An 18559-nucleotide genomic window follows, 5' to 3' on the forward strand; every position below is an offset into this window, starting at 1 on the left:
TTGTAGTTCAGGAACACTGTGGGATCGATACATTGACAGTAGCAATGTGTTCGTGTATTTGTATTATTTATTATCCTGTTTGATGGCATAATGGACCAATAATGGGATGATGGTTGGTGCCATAATGAAATGCTGATGGCTCTAGATCCAGCATCCCAATTTATTTCCAATTTAAATCTTATGGAGGAAGCAGACATGGAAAGACTACAAATTAAGAAATGGGCACATTATTTATGATGTACCGTCATTTTATGAACTGTCCACGATTTTACAAAGCTGTGCCAAAAACGTACTCTTCTATAACACACCTTTTCCATTACTGTGTCAAGAGAAGGCTCTGCCAGGACGGATGAGCGCAATTAAATGATGCATGCAATGCACAAATAAATGAAATGCTGAGATTAATCTTCATCCTCAATTCCCAGGAAATATCATCTGGGAAAGATTTGTATATATGAAAACAATACTTTCAGAAAGGTTGAGTGCATCTTTGCCATGGAAAGTCTGATTTGAATTTACAGGTTCATTTGCCTATAGTGTGTTGGTCATGTCGGAAAAGATAGAATTTTTTATTTATTTATTTATTTATTTATTACGAGTTTAAGGCACACTAAAAATTTGGAAATATGAGTGGGAAGCTTGGGATTTTCTTTAAGCCCATAGTTTATTAGTTGGAGGGTGTGTTAGTGGCAGAATACCACAATACAGGTATTTCAACGCATTCTCATCCTAGAGCGTCATATAGTGACGCTTTTGACAATGTGTATACATCCAACGCACATGGCACACTTTTGCGTCAATATAACATGCTTCGATTATGGGTAGGTTTAGGTCTGGGGTAGGGTTAGGGTTAGACCACTAGGAGGCGCCTTCTGGCCTATATATATCTGCGTCTCATATTAACGCTAAAGGGTGCCATGTGTGTTGGATGTCTACGCATTGGCAAAAGCGTCAGACGCCTTGGCATGAGAATGGGCTGGGTATTTAGCATTGATACTATCAGGTTTTTTTAAAAACACGACTTCCAAACTCGTAAATACCAACTTCCCAGGAGGACTTGAACCCACCATAAGACCAAAAAAAATCAAACACAAGCTTCAGTTTTGTAAATGCTTGCCAATATTGAGCTGCCCCTTGTCAGAGAATAACTCAAAAGGAGTGAATCATTTTAGTGACTTTACTATGGTTTTCAGTTGTAGTTTATGTAAAAAAAGGCTAAAATTTTCCCATCAACAAGCTACTTTTTCACACAAAATGCCATATTGTACCCACAGCTTTATAGTGAAGTGAGACTCAGGCTACCTCTCCTAAACATTGTGCATCAGTTTATTCAAACACTTTTGATCTAAAGAGTTTAATGCAAGTTAACATAATGCAAGTTAACATATACGTCGACAGCTCAGCTGCAGTTATCTCAGTCGCGTGGGTTACCGCTATTTTCTTGCATTTATCTTGTGAAGTTCGCAGGAAACAACGGAGATGACGAAAATATGTTGCGGGACTATCGTTAGCAAACTACAGTAATTTTAGCGATTTTTTTACAAACGTTTCTGTGAAGAAACTGACCGTAAATATGAACACAATATTGAGAGTAACATAAAACAAATCATTATTTGTCATTACAATACTTATTAAAGCCACAAATGCTGAAATTTATGGGTCTCCTTTGTCGCTTGGGCAGCCAGCCCTGGGTTAGCAGTGACACTTCTCATACCCCTTCGTTTGAAGTGTGCTCCCGAAAAATCTTCGTTTGAAGGGCTATCTGGCCCTTCCCCCTAGCCCTCCCCCTCCAACCAAAAGAGAATTGGGACAACCCTACCCCTTCACGTGGACGCGCAAAACGGAGGGGAAGGGGAAAGTGAAGGGGTAAGGGGTAGAATTGGGATTGGCCCATAATAATAATATTTTAAAAATCTGATTCAAATCATTGCTGTACGTCCCTGCATGGAATTTTGCATTTTCACAGTGAAAACTGTCCCTCAGCAATAGGGAGTCTATTAATAGATTGAGTCATTTCAATCTGAGGGCTCGGTTTTGATGGTTTGTGAAAGAAGGGAGTGTAGATGCTTCTCACTGACTGTGTTGATGAGCTGTGAGGTGACTCTTCACACATACACACCCCCTCCCAGTAGCTATGACAGGCGTCTTCATGTCTCCTCTCTTGTGATGGATTGCCCAGTTCTTCCTCTCAATAATTCAGAGCAGGGAACTCTTATGGGATGCAGAGACAGCACAAACACGTCCCTCTTAGGGACAGGACACGACTTCTGCAGTGTCTCTCCTTCACAGCCACTAAAATCAGCGTCGCCAGATCTCACAAGCAACCTGATCTGAAAAAAAAAAAAAAAAAACAGTGCAAAATAAGGTTTTGGATTATTGGAAAAAGCGCGAAATTGCTTCATTTATTTGATCTGTTCTTCATTGAGAAAGTAATAATTTGTAAATACATGAATTTCTTGCAATCAATAATTATCCCTTAAAACTCATCTTTGATAATCAAAATGACATATTTAAACTTTTTTTTTCCCAGTGAAAATAATTTCTCCATGCCTTAAAATAGTTTGAATGTAACCCTTGCTTCATTTTGCATGCAGAACCATAAATATTCAAATTAGCCCCGCCTCGGGTCTAATCCACTGGGTCAAATGTCTACAGCACATTTAATGTAAAAAAAAAAAAAAATGCATTAAACATAGCTAAAATATAAAATGGCTAGAATATAAAATGCTGTTTTCAATAATTTTATCATCTCACAAAGTTAATTAAATGTTTCACATATACAACTGCTCATTCAAGTGTAAGTTTAAACTTGTGCATAGACCTGTAAGGAAAGGGAACATGGGAGAAAAAGAGTAAAACAAATTACAGTGATAAAATAATGACAAACTATATTAGCCGGGAAGAAAATAGCAGTTGGTCACAATTTATTGTGCAAAGGGGGAATAAAGCGAGACTGTATTCTGGAAATAAACCCCTGAACAATTGTAGCAAGCACAAATTAGAGGACATGGCAATGCTGACTTAAATCTGTCTGCATCTGCTATGCTAAGAAAACAAATGTGGATTGCGGTTTCTTGTCTGTTGGCAGACAGCGGAATATTTCAAACATTGTGTTACAAGATAAATTTGCGTGAAAATGCAGCTTTCTCAGCATGAATTTCACTGAATGAAACTCTAAAACAAGAGGAACATGGACTCGGTTTACAAAACGATTTTCATCAAACCCCCCCCCCCCCCCCCAACATTGAGGCACCATATTCTCTTTAACAGACAATACAAATACCATTTTCACTGAGTAATTGACACCAGCTGAACGACCAGATGCCTTGTACAGACAGACATTCAAAAGCCAGGATGGGGAAAGAAAACATTTAAATTCTCCTGATAGCATGTTTTTCTTCACTTGTGGACAGGAAATAATGTAGATATCTGGATCTTATTTTCTGTCTACAAATACCCTGATTATGAATTATGAAATAGTGCCCTGCAGATTTCCACAAAACTGAAAAGACCTTCACATGTGTTTTAAGTATTCTTCAATAATTGTATTATCATTCACATCGTAATGTTTCACCTAAAATCACTGTGATAAAATCCAATAAAATTCAGAAGATTACGTCTGGCCTGAGTGGTGCATATAATCGCATCATTTTATGAGAATCTTTTGTCATATTCGTTTCATTAATATCCGTGTGTTATGTTTTTAAGCATCATATCCTGGTGTGGTTATGGATTGCTGTGCTTTCGTGTGCATGAGCCCCAGTGAAGATGACCTCATTTCTCCCTGGAATCTCAATGGTGAGCTCAGTCCATGTTGTTCCACATCAGTGACATCAGAATGCTCATTTGGGGGACGTGGGCTGCATTGATTGATTATCTAATGCTGGCCGCTCAATGGACCTCAAAGTTTCCAAGTTATCCTTTTGGGGAAAGCCCATGCACACTGAAATGAAAGGAACAAATAGAGATACAGGCAGAAAGAGAGAGATAAATTTAGTGCAATCTTTCTCCATTTCATTGATATGCTGGCATATGGGTTATTCGATAACAAAAAACAAAATCCCACTTGGAAGGAAAAACAATCAAATCACAATGAAATTCAATCTTCTCACTGAAGCAGAGAACAAAGATACATCCTCAAGGACTGATTACAAAACACATTAAATAACAGATAAAGAGTGTAGAAATACAGGAGCATAAGGATAAAAATAGTGGAGAGGAAGAAGGAAGACCAGGCATCGGAAGGGCCCTTGAACACCTATTCAAGACATTAAAAGACAATTATTCCAGATTGTAAAAAGAAAGACAGTGGGAAAAACTGGTCAGAGGTAAACGGTTTAAAGCCATTTATGCATATACAGTGAAATTGAATAGACTTAGAAGTTTTGGGTCGGTAAGACTGGTTGTACGAACTAACTCGAGGCCCATGAAGGAAATGAATAGTTGAATAAAGTCGTTTTTTCACTTGGACTATTTTAACAATGTCTTTAATTTGTTTTCTGGGCCAGCAAGTTTCAATCCCTTCGAAACCTATGGAGGAGTGATCCAGCTCTCAGATTTAATCAAAAATATCTTAATTTGTGTTCTGAAGATGAACGAAAGTCTTATGGGGCTGGAACAACATGAGGGTGAGTAATTACTGACAGAATTTTTGTTTTGGGGTAAACTAACCCTTTAATGTCCTTCATTCGGCCTGTTTTAAAGAATGCTTTAAAGGATTAGTTCACTTTTGAAAAAACTTTTGCTGATAATTTACTCACCCCCATGTCATCCAAGATGTCCGTGTCTTTCTTTCCTCAGTTGAAAAGAAATTAAGGTTTTTGATGAAAACATTCCAGGATTTTTCTCCTTATAATGGACTTCCATGGGAACCAGGTCCAACCGAGGTACAAAGGACAGTTAATAACAGTTTCAGATGCAGCTTCAAATGTCTTTAAACGACACCAGACGATGAATAAGGGTCTTATCATGCGAAACGATCGGTTATTTCAAAGCTTATTCCAAAAATGTAACTTTTCTAAGGACAAATGCTAGCCTTTCTCCAGTCTGTGAGGCGCGTTTGCAACGTCACGTAATACGTAATTACGTTCAAAAGGTCACGGGCGACGTAGCCAGAAGTACAGAGTCAGAGTGTTTACAAGTTGAACGCATAGGTTGAACGTGAAAACTAACTCAAACGCCGTTTACAAAAAAGGAATTAAAAGGTAAAACAACGATGTCGGACGATTTTGATTCTGTACTTCCGGCTACGTCGCCCGTGACCTTTTGAACGTAATTACGTATTACATGACGTTGCAAACGCGCCTCACAATATATTACAAGGCTAGCATTTGTCCTTAGAAAAGTTACATTTTTGGAATAAGCTTTGAAATAACCGATCGTTTCGCATGATAAGACCCTTATTCATCGTCTGATCTCGTTTAAAGACATTTGAAGCTGCATCTGAAACTGTTATTAACTGTCGTTTGGACCTCGGTTGGACCTGGTTCCCATTGAAGTCCATTATAAGGAGAAAAATCCTGGAATGTTTTCATCAAAAACCTTAATTTCTTTTCGACTGAGGAAAGAAAGACATAGACATCTTGGATGACATGGGGGTGAGTAAATTATCAGCAAAAGTTTTTTCAAAAGTGAACTAATCCTTTAAGTAATTTGCGTCCTCCGATCACCCACAATCCTTTGCACACTTTAAATTTCTCAAAAAAAGAATTGGCAGAAAATGATTCGCCACTGAGCTTGTCCAATTTCAATACGTAATGCAAGACAAAGTGTTTTTGGAGATAAATGCATAAACTGTGCATAATGTAAAATACTGGGAGAACACATACAGTTGTCATTACTTGGACGGCTTTAATAGAAAGACTTTTTGGCTGAGGGGATTGTTGCCTACAGGCCTCTGAAGGACTGGACGCAACGCATTCTCATCTCAAGGCGTCATCTAACTGACAGTTTTGACCATGCTTCAATATCTGACGCTTTAGGCACCCTTTAGCATCAATTACATGACGGACTAGGAAGGACAAAGCCTCGGATGCAGTCTTCCGTTTGAGCACTCATATTTCTCCTTTTGAATTCCACGGGATAAATAACAGGTTTGGAATCAACGATTCCTAAAGTAGCTTTAAGTTTAAAATCCACCCATTTTGTGAAATAAACACAACATCAGTTGTATACTCTCCAAATTAAACAGTAATTATGGCAGCCCAGACTGAAATTCGTGCAAGGGAGACAAACTGAATGACAAAATGTGGATTTACATAATGTTTAAATGAGGAACAGTAACATTCTCTGTGATGGAAAGCATTGACTCTGCACTTAATTGTAACTGTCTGCAGGGTACTGACAGAAATGATAAGCACCATTAGCATATGAGCTCTCATTATGCTCAGAGGTCATTTCAATCAATAGCTTGTTCTGTGGGCCTGTTTTAACAACACACTGAAAATAAAGAGTGAGCGATTAATAGGTTTAAGAGTGAGAAATAGAGAAGAGAAAGAAGGAGGTTTCATTTAACTACATTAGTTAGCATAAAATAATGATGACCAGTGTTGGGGTAACGCATTACAAGTAATGTAATCAGATTACTCTTTCTAAATTAAGTATCTAAAGATAAGTAATGCATTATTTTTAAATTTACTTCTACATTTTTCAAATAAGTAGCGCAAATTACTTTGTTTTCCCATTTACTGACTTACAGCTCTCGTGTCCGTCGTGTTGGTTGAGAGAAATCAAGAGTGAAGTGTAGATGTGTGATGTGAAACATGACGTTGTTGGGAATCATTGAATTTCTGGACTTAATAAATACAACAGGTTTTTTGTTGATGAAGCCTAGGGCTTTGGGGATACATATAACCAGATAGTTTCGGAAATACTGCTTTTATTGACACCAAAGTCAAACAACATGAAACTGTCTTTTAAGGCTTATTTATTTAGGACGCTCTATATAGTATGAATGTGTGTTGTATGAAAATAATCTGGACTAGAGCCCGACCGATAAAGGATTTTAAAGACCAATACCGATACAAATATTTTTGGGTTTTAAAATCCGATATTTCGATACATCTGCCGATATTCCGATACATCCGATACATTTTATTTTATTTTAAACTGGACATAGTCACAAATTTTTTCATGCTTATTTGAGTTAAGTGAACTGATGGGGATGTTCTTTTAATTGTTATTCAAGCAATGTATGTCTCATGACCAACTCAACGAGTGTTGCCAACAGGAACCGTGTAGAGTGCCCTCTGGTGGACAGACTATTCAACTCCAACACTCATGACATGGTTCAAGTGTGTTTCATCCGTTTTCATTTTATTTTTGAAATATTAATTTATCGGTCATTATAAGATACCGATAGTTTGGAAAATGCCTAATATTGGCCGATAATATCGGTCTGCCGATATATCGGTCTGGCTCTAATCTGGACTATATTCGCCATGCAGTCATTATCACATCACCTACCAGCCAGTCAGTTACGTCACTTCACTGCCATTCACAAATCCACTCCTGTGGCCTAATGTCATGGGATAGCAAAGTGTACATCCTATGTACTCTTGTGGGCCAAGAAGTGGGCCATCTGGCTACTTTATACTGTGAATTCGAAATATATTTCTTTTGACACAAATTTTTACTTGGCATTACATCCCACTATGGCCTTTCTGGTGTGATTTCCACTGTCACGGCATTAAAGCTGTCCTGGAAGTGCCACTGAATCTTGCAGTACTGTAGCACACACACCTCAGGACACCATGTATGAGGCCAGACCCTTCAGGTGCAGCAGGCTGCCTTGAGATAGAGAACAGATTGCTGACCAGTGGGGTGACATTTAGATCAGCTCTCTGAGTCTCATTAGTGGGGGGTGGAGGAAGGGTCATCTTCTATCTGTATGCCAAAGACATTTATTATAATAAAATTGCTGAAAGGAAGTATAGGATTTAATACCATGCATGTAGTCACGTGCTGATGAATATTTTATTGTACTATGAAGGGTTAGTTCACCCGAGAAAAAAATAAAATAAAATTCTGTCATTAATTACTCACCCTCATGTCGTTCCAAACCTGTATGGCTTTGGTTCATCTTCGGAACACAAATTAAGATCTTTTTAATGAAATCTTTCTGGACATAAATACAACAGATTTTTTTTGTTGATGAAGCCTAGGGCTATGGGGATACATAACCAAAGAGGTTCGGAAATACTGCATTTATTGACACAAAAGTCAAACAACATGAAACCGGCGGAGTCTCTATCATCATCACCGGCGGCCATCTTGTCACAGGCAAGCTTTCTGGTGGGCTCTGTGGTTCCCGATGTAAGATGAGTGATCATCAGCATGAGCACAATACCCGTATCTTGTTGAAATCTTGACTGATTTACAAACAGCTTGGTTTCTTACAAATGTTATTAACGTGGCTATAATTCTGGATGATCATTTATTTATACTCTTATTATTCATAAGTATGCAGTGTCAACTACATCTCTGGCATTTATAACAAACCAAACCGTTTGAAAATCAGTAGAAAAGTGAGCAATAACACAATGTTGCAAGTGAGCGAGCTGCCTGTGACAAGATGGCCGCCAGGTGCAGACGTTGACCTCCATTGGCCAGCAGCGTGGACGAGACATCTATAGCCTTTATTATGGATCTCTATGTTTCCAACAGGCATGCATCTCACGGTTATCGCTGGTGAAGCACAGATTTTGCTCATATCAAAAGAGCTAGTGAGTGAGTCAGGAAATCATTTGCTGAACCGATTTGTTTTTAAATAAATTAAAAACTCAATATTATTTGTTTGTCAAACTGTGTAAAAAAAATATCACACTTGTAATTTGATTCATTAAAGTACATCATGCAAGTCAAATATAAACTTTTTTTCTATTTAAAAGATTGACTTCATTATCTCTTATGTAATTTTGTATAAACTTTGTTTAAAGTGTTTTGCTTGTTTTCTGTTTGCAAAATTAGGATGTGAGCTGCACACACCCTTCTGTGGCTTCCTGCGCCTCAAGAAATGATTCGTACTGAAATAGTCCTGTTCTGCCTGACTGTAATGATATGCTTCAGAAACCAAAGTACTACAGGCATCCAAAAAACCCAAATAAACACCAGACTTCCCCAAACTCAGGCCAAGATGCATAAAAGGATTCTTATTGGGCTCAATATTTTATATTAGTTTAGGAAAATAACCGGAGGCCATGGCATTTTCTGAGGTTTACTGTGAATATACGACCAGTAATTACCATCAGGTGGTAAACGTATCTGTCATATTATCTCTAATGTACTGGATTTTCCAGACATTCCTGGATATGTGGGTAGATGTTGTGAAACCTTGATCCCATTTGGTGCTGTGCACCCACATCAACACAACTTTTCTTTCCAACTTATAAATGGGAAATACTAAAATCTTTTCTGGATTTTCAACAGCTCCTTCAGTTTCTTCTTCTCAGGTTGTGTAATTTCTCTTTTCTTTAAAGTGAAGCATGTTTTTCTCCACTAGTGGCAGCCAAGTGAATTACGCTTTGTGATGCTTGCCGAAACATGGTCAATATCTATGGAAATAATACACTTTTTGCCCCTTTCGCCTGTTTCACCAGTGCATTCTCATCCCAGGGCGTTTTGCCAATGCGTATACATCATAAAACGCTTCGGTTATGGGTAGGTTTAGGTCTGGGGTAGGGTTAGGGTTAGACCACTAGGAGGCGCCTTCTGGCCCATATATATCTGCGCTAAAGGGTGCCATGTGTTTGATGTCTACGCATTGGCAAAAGCGTCAGTATATGACGCCTTGGGATGAGAACGGGCTGGTTTCACACATACTCCAGTTGCAGTCAAAATAATATATTTTGAAGAATGTTTGGAACCAGACAATTGACTTCCATAGGGGAAAAAAATACTATAGAAGTCAATGGATGCCGTCAACTGTCTGATTACCAACATTCTTTAAAATATATTCTTTTGTGTTCAACAGAGGAGAGAAACTCATATAGGTTTGGAACAACATGAGGGTGAGTAAATGATGACAATTTTCATTTTGGAGGAAACTATCCCTTTAAGACCTCAATATCAGGTTAAGCAAAACATTATTCATATAGTACAGTGCATACATTTAACAATCTATTTATTTATTGCATTTTTAGAACATTTTGATTACACTATGCCTGTTCTTTACTACCATATGAAACAAATGATCCATTTGCTGCAGATTTTTACAGTCTGCTTTGAGGCTAAAAACCCAACTCTACTGGAAGCATTTTGTGGCGGTGAAGCTCCGATTATTGTTGATGCATTAAAATTCACAGTGCTGACGAGTTTAGGTGCTGGAGCATAATCAGATTTCCAGCTGTGTAAATGGGAAAACAATTTTCTGAATTTGCTTTTTGGACGACTTTTACTTTCTTCAGAACGATGGCTCTCCTCCACTCGACCTCAGGGCCAAAATCACACTTAAGCTGATGCACATTATCATGCGTAACATGCAGCATACCATGCCAATATCAACAGGAACAGCACATTGAAAACACCCCACAGGGGGGTCCTCCATAAAACACCTAATGAAACATCTTTAGATTTTATCTAATCCTCATGTCTGTGCAGGGAGATCATGCTGAGAGAGGCTTGTAAAATCTAAAGTATTAAGACATATATTTTGTAGCCGTGTTGATCCCTGCCGAAGCCTGAACAGTTGCAAAGAGGAAGTATCACTTCATCTCTCAGTCATTTGAAACCTGAGGATTTTGCCAAGACACATGTGTCAGTATCTTAGCTCTGTGTGGAGGACATGTGGTCTAATTGAGGAGGTAAAACATAGGGCAGAGGATTCAGTGTCTGATCTGTCATTTAAGCACAGTGAAATACGCATGGATTTGAGAATCTAGCGTGGAGCTCCTTGTATTTCCTTGCAAAGGCATATTTCAGCTTCTTCAGATCATTTTGTTGACATCTGGATCAGTTTAGGCCAGAAACATTCATGCATGTTCATGCAACATTCATCAATATGCTTGGTCAAGACATAGTGGTTCTGTTGAACAGTTTTGCATGCATTACTGTGGCAATGACAAACCTCAGTATACTCTAGGGGGTGAAAGAGCTACCTTCACATTTCTGTGTCATTTAACCAGATGTGTTGTTGTTCAGGTAGCTTATTTAGATAAATATACCCGGCAAAACATTTCTTAAACGGTTGCTCCACTTTAGTAGTCTACTTAAATAAAGAGATCCCCCTGAGACATTTCTATACGTCTCTGAATAGCACACTTTTTTTCTCTTGTATTTTATAGGCAGATTTGCAAAACGTATCCTACATACCAGAAATGCTGTCATTTGAAGATTTGAGAGCTATGGCAGAGAGTGAGTTAATAATGAAAGAAGATATTCTGTTTAATTTTTAGTTAGAAATCAACTATTGCTAACCATGGATATATATGTAAATGCCACATTCGACGACTCCAGACACGTCGGCAACTTATTGTGTGAATCACACAACCCAATCTCACAGGAATTCGTACAAATTTTACGAGGCGGCTAATTCGCAACAATTCGCACGACCTCACTCATACGAATTAGTACGATTTTTGCTAAATGTACATATTTTACAAATTGGCCAATTCGTATGAATTTGTACGAATGACCTACCCCTGACCCCGCCCCTAAATCTACCCATCACGTCGGTTTAGACATATCGTACGAATTCGTACAAGTGAGGTCGTATGAATTAGTACGAATTAGCCACTTTTTAATCACTCGTACGAATTGGTCATGAGATAGCGTTGGAATCGCACTATTCTTACTCAGATTTTTAAAAAATAAAGACTGGAAAAGTTGTCGTTGTGGTGATATTAAAGTCATGTGACTGTGGTGTAGTTTGTCTACATTTCGTTTTTAATTCTGGCGATTTTATGCTTCAAAATTCATAAATGTGAGTTAATTTGTGAAGATTATCATGATGAACAAAACGTGTAGAACCATAAACTTCAGTTGGTCACAGAGCTTATTTTCGACAATAATCCAACATGGAAATGGGAAAATCCTTTTGTTGACTAAAAAAAATCCTATTTGGTTGGCCAAACAAATTTATTGTTCATCATCCCTTCAGCACTGCATATCGCACCAATATTGCAGAATTTACTTACGAAAGCTTGTTCATTTTAAACTATTTAGCCAACATTGAAATGTTACCCTGTTATTAATCAGCACAACGTCCTGAAAAAAGCATCCACCTCCACAACGTGTGGGTAACCTTTCTCTTTAATTGTATCTGCAGCTACCTGACTAGATGTATAAGAATGACATGTCCCAACCTTGGAGAGAACATTCACAAATTTACTGTTTTAATCTTTTTAGCACACAACCGTGAGCGAAAATGAGTCCCCCACAGAAGCCATCAATCAACATAATGGATATGTGGCAGGACACATCTAGAGATGCTGCAGTGAAACTCAACCCCTCTTATTCCATCACCACCTCTCTGAACGGGAGCCTAGGGAGGCCAGGAGCAGGAAAACACCAGCTTTTCACTCGAGCAAGGTGAATGCTAACAGACCTTTAGGTAAAGCTCTGGCTTTTGATAAAACAAATAAGAGTTGACTGCTCTCAGCTGCTCTATTTTTGAACAGAGAAGTGGCGTGAGGGGGAAAGGGTATCGTCCTTCGGTTCGGCTGATGAGGTTTCTTTCACCCTGAATACCCAGAAGTGGCTGTCAAGGACTCTGGTATGGCTAATTACAAAAGCAATCCCATCAATGTCCCAAAATAGGTTCACTGGAGCCCTGACACTTCATTTTACAAAGTCATGGAAATGCTGTGGTATTGATTCCATTCGACTTCCTCTAGCCGAATGCGGACAGGCCGATGCTAGTCCCAGCAGGATCCCATAAATGAGTCGCATCTTTCACCATTTTATTTATTAGTTTAAAGGACTGAGAATCTCACATCTAAAAAAACAGTAATGTATGATACCCAGATTTTCTCTGTAATCGATTAATGACTAAAACTGTTCAGATATTAAAAGTTGCATATTTTATTATAAACAAAAGGGGTTAGTTAACCCAAAAATCATTTATTCACCCTCAAGTAGCTCCAAATCTGTATGAATTCCTATCTTCTGCTGAAAACAAAAGAAGATGTTTTGAAGAATGTTGGTAACCAAACAGTTGATGAGCCCCACTGACTAAGTCAATAAATATAATACGATATAATTCTCTTCCACTTCTTCTGAATCAGTTTCTGGTTCAAACATGTATGGCTGAATTAAACTTGTAAAAAGATGGTGTGCGTGAGTAGAGGCGGTGGTAATTTACATATTTTAAGGCGTGAATACTTTATTATTTTTTTTTTTTTTTTTTTTTAGATATGTCATTTTGGTGACCAAAGATGAGTTTTAAGGTATACAATTACTGACTAATATTACTATTAAAATCTTCAGTGCACTGAAATGAATTTGATTCCCTGTGTGGCAGGGTTTGCCTTTTTCACCTCAGATAAATAATAGTTTTGTTTTGTTGATGTATTCATGGAATTTAATGTTCGGGTGTGATCCCTTCTTATTCATTAACAATTTAAAACCCCTTGTTGTGATTTTGTCAGAGAAATATATAAAAGTCAGGGATTAGTGTTTGTTTTTCTTTTTTTCTTCTACTTTTCAAGGCAGCTTTTCCAACACTGTTTAACACTGCTGAGATATAAAGTAGATGCACTATATGTGCTATTGTTGTGCGACGTCTGAGTGAGGATCTGATTTCATATTTACAGGTACTACATTACTCTCCGATAAATTTCTATAATGTTGAAGCCATTCTGGTACATGATTTTCCCCAAAGTACAGTATGAATGATCAATATGCTACAAAGAAATGTATCTAAATAAAAGATATAAAATATTGACAGGAATATCCTACTGAACTTTGATCAGAGCAATGCCACTTATCTCCTCATGCTTTCCCGCGTGAGAGGTGTTATCCTGCTAAGAAGCAGGATCAATGAAAGGATCAAGATGAAGGGGTAAAGGGGGGTTGTGGCTTTAAAGAGACGAACCGTATATGAGGAATAAAACCTTTAGTTCCAGCCCATGATTGACACAGACCGTGTGCACAATGTGAATGAGCCACACATAACCTGTGTCAGGAGACTTAATCAGATCTTTTACTCATCCTCATGATGTTCCAACCCTGTATGCATTTTTTTTTCTTCAGAAGAACACAAAGAAGATATTTTGAAGAATGATGGCATCCAAACAACGTTGGACGCTAGCGTTCAACAAAAGCCAAGGTATGGCAGAGGTATGTCCCTCGATGTGACAGTCCCACTTTCTTTCTTTTTTCAGCACTTCAAAGCTCAAAAGTCTGAATATTATTATTACCAAAATCATTAATACTCCTGTTTAATCAATGAATCTGTTAAAACTACACAATGAATCCTTAATTTACATCGTGTCTGATTTGAGAAGAATGAGAGGATTTGTGCTCATACAGGACTTAGCCAACTTGTGAGAGATACTGAATAGTAGATCCCCCCTACCAGTAACTTAAACACTTCTGATCCCAATCCCTGTGATTGGCTAAAATATTCAACAATGCAAAATTAAGCAAAGTTTGACACTTTTAATTTTGTGTTACTCTACAGATGGTTGTCATGAATCATGTATATAGTCTCCCCAAACTGCTCATGTTTGATCTTTACTTAATAAAGTGATTCAGTGATTCTCATCCAGGCCTTGGTCATATTGCAGATAGACTGTGCCTTATGATGGCAAAACGCAGCAAATATGCAAACACAGAATCTCTTAAATGTGTTGGACAGAATCTTGATTGATTTGATATCAATTATCACACTCCACGCTCTATTATGAGCATAGTTGAGCCAAACTTGTGATAATAATAATATTATATATAGCACTTTCTGGGTGATGTAACAATTAAAATACAACACATTTAAAGCGTAAAGTAAAGTTGGTTGAGTGTAAAGTTGTTGTTTTTTTTTTTTTAAATTTGTCAAATAATAGTTTTTCTTAAAGGGATACGCCACTTTTTTGGGGAAATGGGCTCATTTTACAACTCCCTCTGAGTTAAACAGTTGAGTTTTACCGTTTTCAAATCTATATATTTTTTCCTACTATGGTAGTCAATGCAGACTGATCTCATGAAGTAGCGTGTGTATGACACGCCAATTCGTATTTCCATTTTTGGCGTGCTATCAACACGCATAATCGCTTTTCAGCGTGTTTATGAACGCCGTTGACTTAACGTTATATAAATATATGACTTACCTCAACCCCGTCCCTAAACCTAACCGTCACCGGCATTTATGACTGTTCCCTTACCATCCTAGGTAAAAAAAAGATATGACTTACCTCAACCCCATCCCTAAACTTAACCGTCACTGGGGTTAATGGCATTTATGACTGGAGATTTGACTGCGTGTTCACACACGCGGAATGACGCGGACGTTAATGGCGTAGACATACACGCATACACGCGGATAGCACAAAATGCGTGGAGATGACACGCCACCTGACTCGAAAGTGGCGTATATGTTTACGCAAAAGTCATGATGTCATGTTGGTCAATGAATATGGTCATGCAGAATAATGTAATATATGAATGAATAATAGCCTTTAAAGAACCTTTGTGCCAAAAGTGTTCTTTCTTGTCATTATTGAATCTTTTTTTTAGAATAAAATGTCCTTTGGAGTTGAGTAAAGAACCCAATGCTACATATATAAAACCATTTTTTCTAAGAGTGTACCTACATATTTTCAAATGTATTGCAGTTTCCAACTAAAATGATAGAGGAAGTAAAACACCAACAACTGACAGGATCACAAAACAATCTGTGCTGATATGTGCCACCCAGACTGTGAAGGTCAGGCTGAAAGGATCAGGGGTCTTGTTAAAAGAAAGAAGCACTGCCCAGCTAAATGTAAAGCTTTCCTCCAGGAAGATCTTCCCATGGAGACTCGAGATAGATTGTAGATGTGTTTCAGTGAGCCTCAGAATATACAACAAAGGGTGCCAATTCAACAGTGAGGGAGTTTTTTAAAAGTGATTGTCTGTTTTCTCGAACCACAGGCACTTCTATGCCCCAAATACCAACAATTATCGATTAATAAAGACTTTTTCTTTTTTGCACTTTTATACTGGCATACTAAATAGCTAAAATGGCATTGTTGCTTCAGAAAATACGGTTTTATCTCTCCGGTTGCTTTTGTTAACACTATTGGTCAGGCTTTAGTGTAGTACATTATTTAGTGTGAACCTTTCATTGCCACTCACTGGACATTAGTTTCTGCAGTGATACACACACAACAATCAAAAAAGACTGCCAGATTCACATTCATCTGTTTTGGATAAAACTGAACGTGCTTTTACCATCACTCTCTGCACATTTGACTTTGAAAGTACCACAAAACGGGCAAGAATCAATGTAATAGAAAATTTGTTGATATGTCGCCACAGGCACGTATTTTCAATGAGGTTGAGCATTGAAATGTGTTCACTCCCTTCGCGTTTTCTCCAGTTTTGCTCACACGCTGGCTTGTGTGTTTGATGTCGTGTCAAATATAGTTAGTGACCATAATTCTCCTTTGCAAAGCCTGCATTGCGACAGATTCACAAAACAAGCCAGGCGGCATCAACAAATGGCCTTTTTGGAGAGGAAGTTTTGAGTTGTGAAATTTACAGTATGTTTTAATGGTACATCAAGCTCTTTCATCTCAAAAGATCAAGGGGAATTTGATTCTTCTTGATATGACCCCTGTAACTGGCCAATCCATCAATAACAGGCTCTTTTTAAAGCCCGTATTACATTGTGACAGGATCACAAAACGATCTGTGCTGAAATGTGCCACCCAGACTGTGAAGGTCAGACTGAAAGGATCAGGGCCCTTGTTAAAAGAAAGAAGCATTGCTATATATATATATATATATATATATATATATATATATACTATATATATATATATATATATATATATAGTCTGTTGCTTCTGAAAGGCAGTACTAAATGAAAAAATATATATATATTTAAACAAAATAAGAAATTTGAACATCTTAATCCTGTTCCCACCGCAGACTTTTTAACGTTTTAACGGGGTCATTGTTATAAATTCAGCAATTCATTTGTCCTGTGGACTACATGTAAACATCTTTTATGTAAAATATCTTATTCAGGAGGGTGCTAAATAAAAAATAACATACTTTTTTGTTAGAATTATTTTGTTCAAATTATTCACATTTTTACCGATTCTGCAAGGGGTTCACAAACTTTCAAGCAATGCTGTAATGTTCACTTACTGTATAAACACTGATAGTGTTGATTATGAGTAGTATTGATAGTGAGTCATTTGAAATACACCAAATGAAATATGGCATACATGCATGCAGTTTGATCATAAACAGTCAGAGATATAGCATGTTGCCTTGAACAATGTGTACTTTTGAATGAATTCTGCAAAAATACTGCTTTCTCACTGGCATCTCATGTTCCCAGCTGTCTCTGTGCTCCTCTTTTCAATAGATATTTCTGCCCGAGGAATTATCTAAAATAAAAGTTATAAATAAATAAACATGGGGATGGGGATGCACTTTCTCTCAGGCTTGAATCAGCTTGTTTGCCTGTGAAAGTGCTGTTCTCAAGAGACATCTGCCTCTCTGTGGCGATGTAGTTTAAAAGGAATTGGAATCAAGATCCTGTATGTTTTTATTGGTTTATTCATTTATGGTAAAAACACTATGATTCATTTCATAATATGTGTAATGCCATTCATATTTAATGTGGTAGTCTATTTCTTTGAAAGAACAATGGTTGTACAAATCCTTCTACATACTGTAAATAACCTCCAGGCACCCAGCAAAAGAGCTTTTAGTGTTTAGTTTTCCTTTTTGCATCATTGTAAAGCTTAAACCAAAAGAAAACATGTTTTATAAACAAAAAAATAGAAATAATTGCATATAGTATTATATACATACAGTATAATATATATATATTACATGCATAAAACATGTTTTCTTATGCTCTGATCTCTATAGTGATATATTCCATGAAAAACAGTGAAAGAATCAATGTATACCTAGGCCCTGTCCCATTTGATGCACTTAAAGAGAAAGTTTACCCAAAAATGACGTATACATTTGTGAAGTTTGAGCAAGAAGTAACATGTAAGCACAGAGAACCGCCACTTCTCATGCAATTTTGGTTGAACTATCCCTTTAATGTGGATTTGCAGTCTTGTAGCCTTTGCTTGGATGCATCTGTAAAGTCTACGAGCTTGTAAGGTTTCCAATTTGTCATTTTATGATTCAGAGGGTGCTCGCGGTCGTGTGCTCAATGTGCCCTTTGCTGAATTGTCATGTCCGACATTTAAAACAAAGCAGAGGACTGTTGCATGTGTATAAATAAAAAAAATATGAATAATGATGCCCTCTCTACTAGAGGACAAAAATGAATTGCTGGGTCCCAGGAGGTTATGCTGTAATGAGATTATGAGATGATCTATATGACGTTAATATGTAGCCATACTGCCATTTCTCCACCCCCAGCTGCATATTGAACACGAATTCAATCTGT

The 18559-nt window shown here is 37.6% G+C and overlaps 1 long non-coding RNA gene across 1 annotated transcript in view; it reads left to right on the forward strand.

Annotated features, from left to right (window-relative positions):
- Nucleotides 1-14261, forward strand: part of LOC148978385 (uncharacterized) — a 29661-nt gene extending 15400 nt beyond the window's left edge. The window contains exons 2-4 of the long non-coding RNA XR_016169412.1: nt 12343-12525; nt 12615-12709; nt 14188-14261. This is a non-coding gene — a long non-coding RNA (uncharacterized LOC148978385). The remainder of the gene's footprint in view (nt 1-12342; nt 12526-12614; nt 12710-14187) is intronic.
- The last annotated feature ends 4298 nt before the right edge of the window (nt 14262-18559 follow it).

Source organism: Pimephales promelas, chromosome 7 (genome assembly GCF_988280905.1).
Source record: "Pimephales promelas chromosome 7, fPimPro1.hap1.1, whole genome shotgun sequence".
Taxonomy (NCBI): domain Eukaryota; kingdom Metazoa; phylum Chordata; class Actinopteri; order Cypriniformes; family Leuciscidae; genus Pimephales; species Pimephales promelas.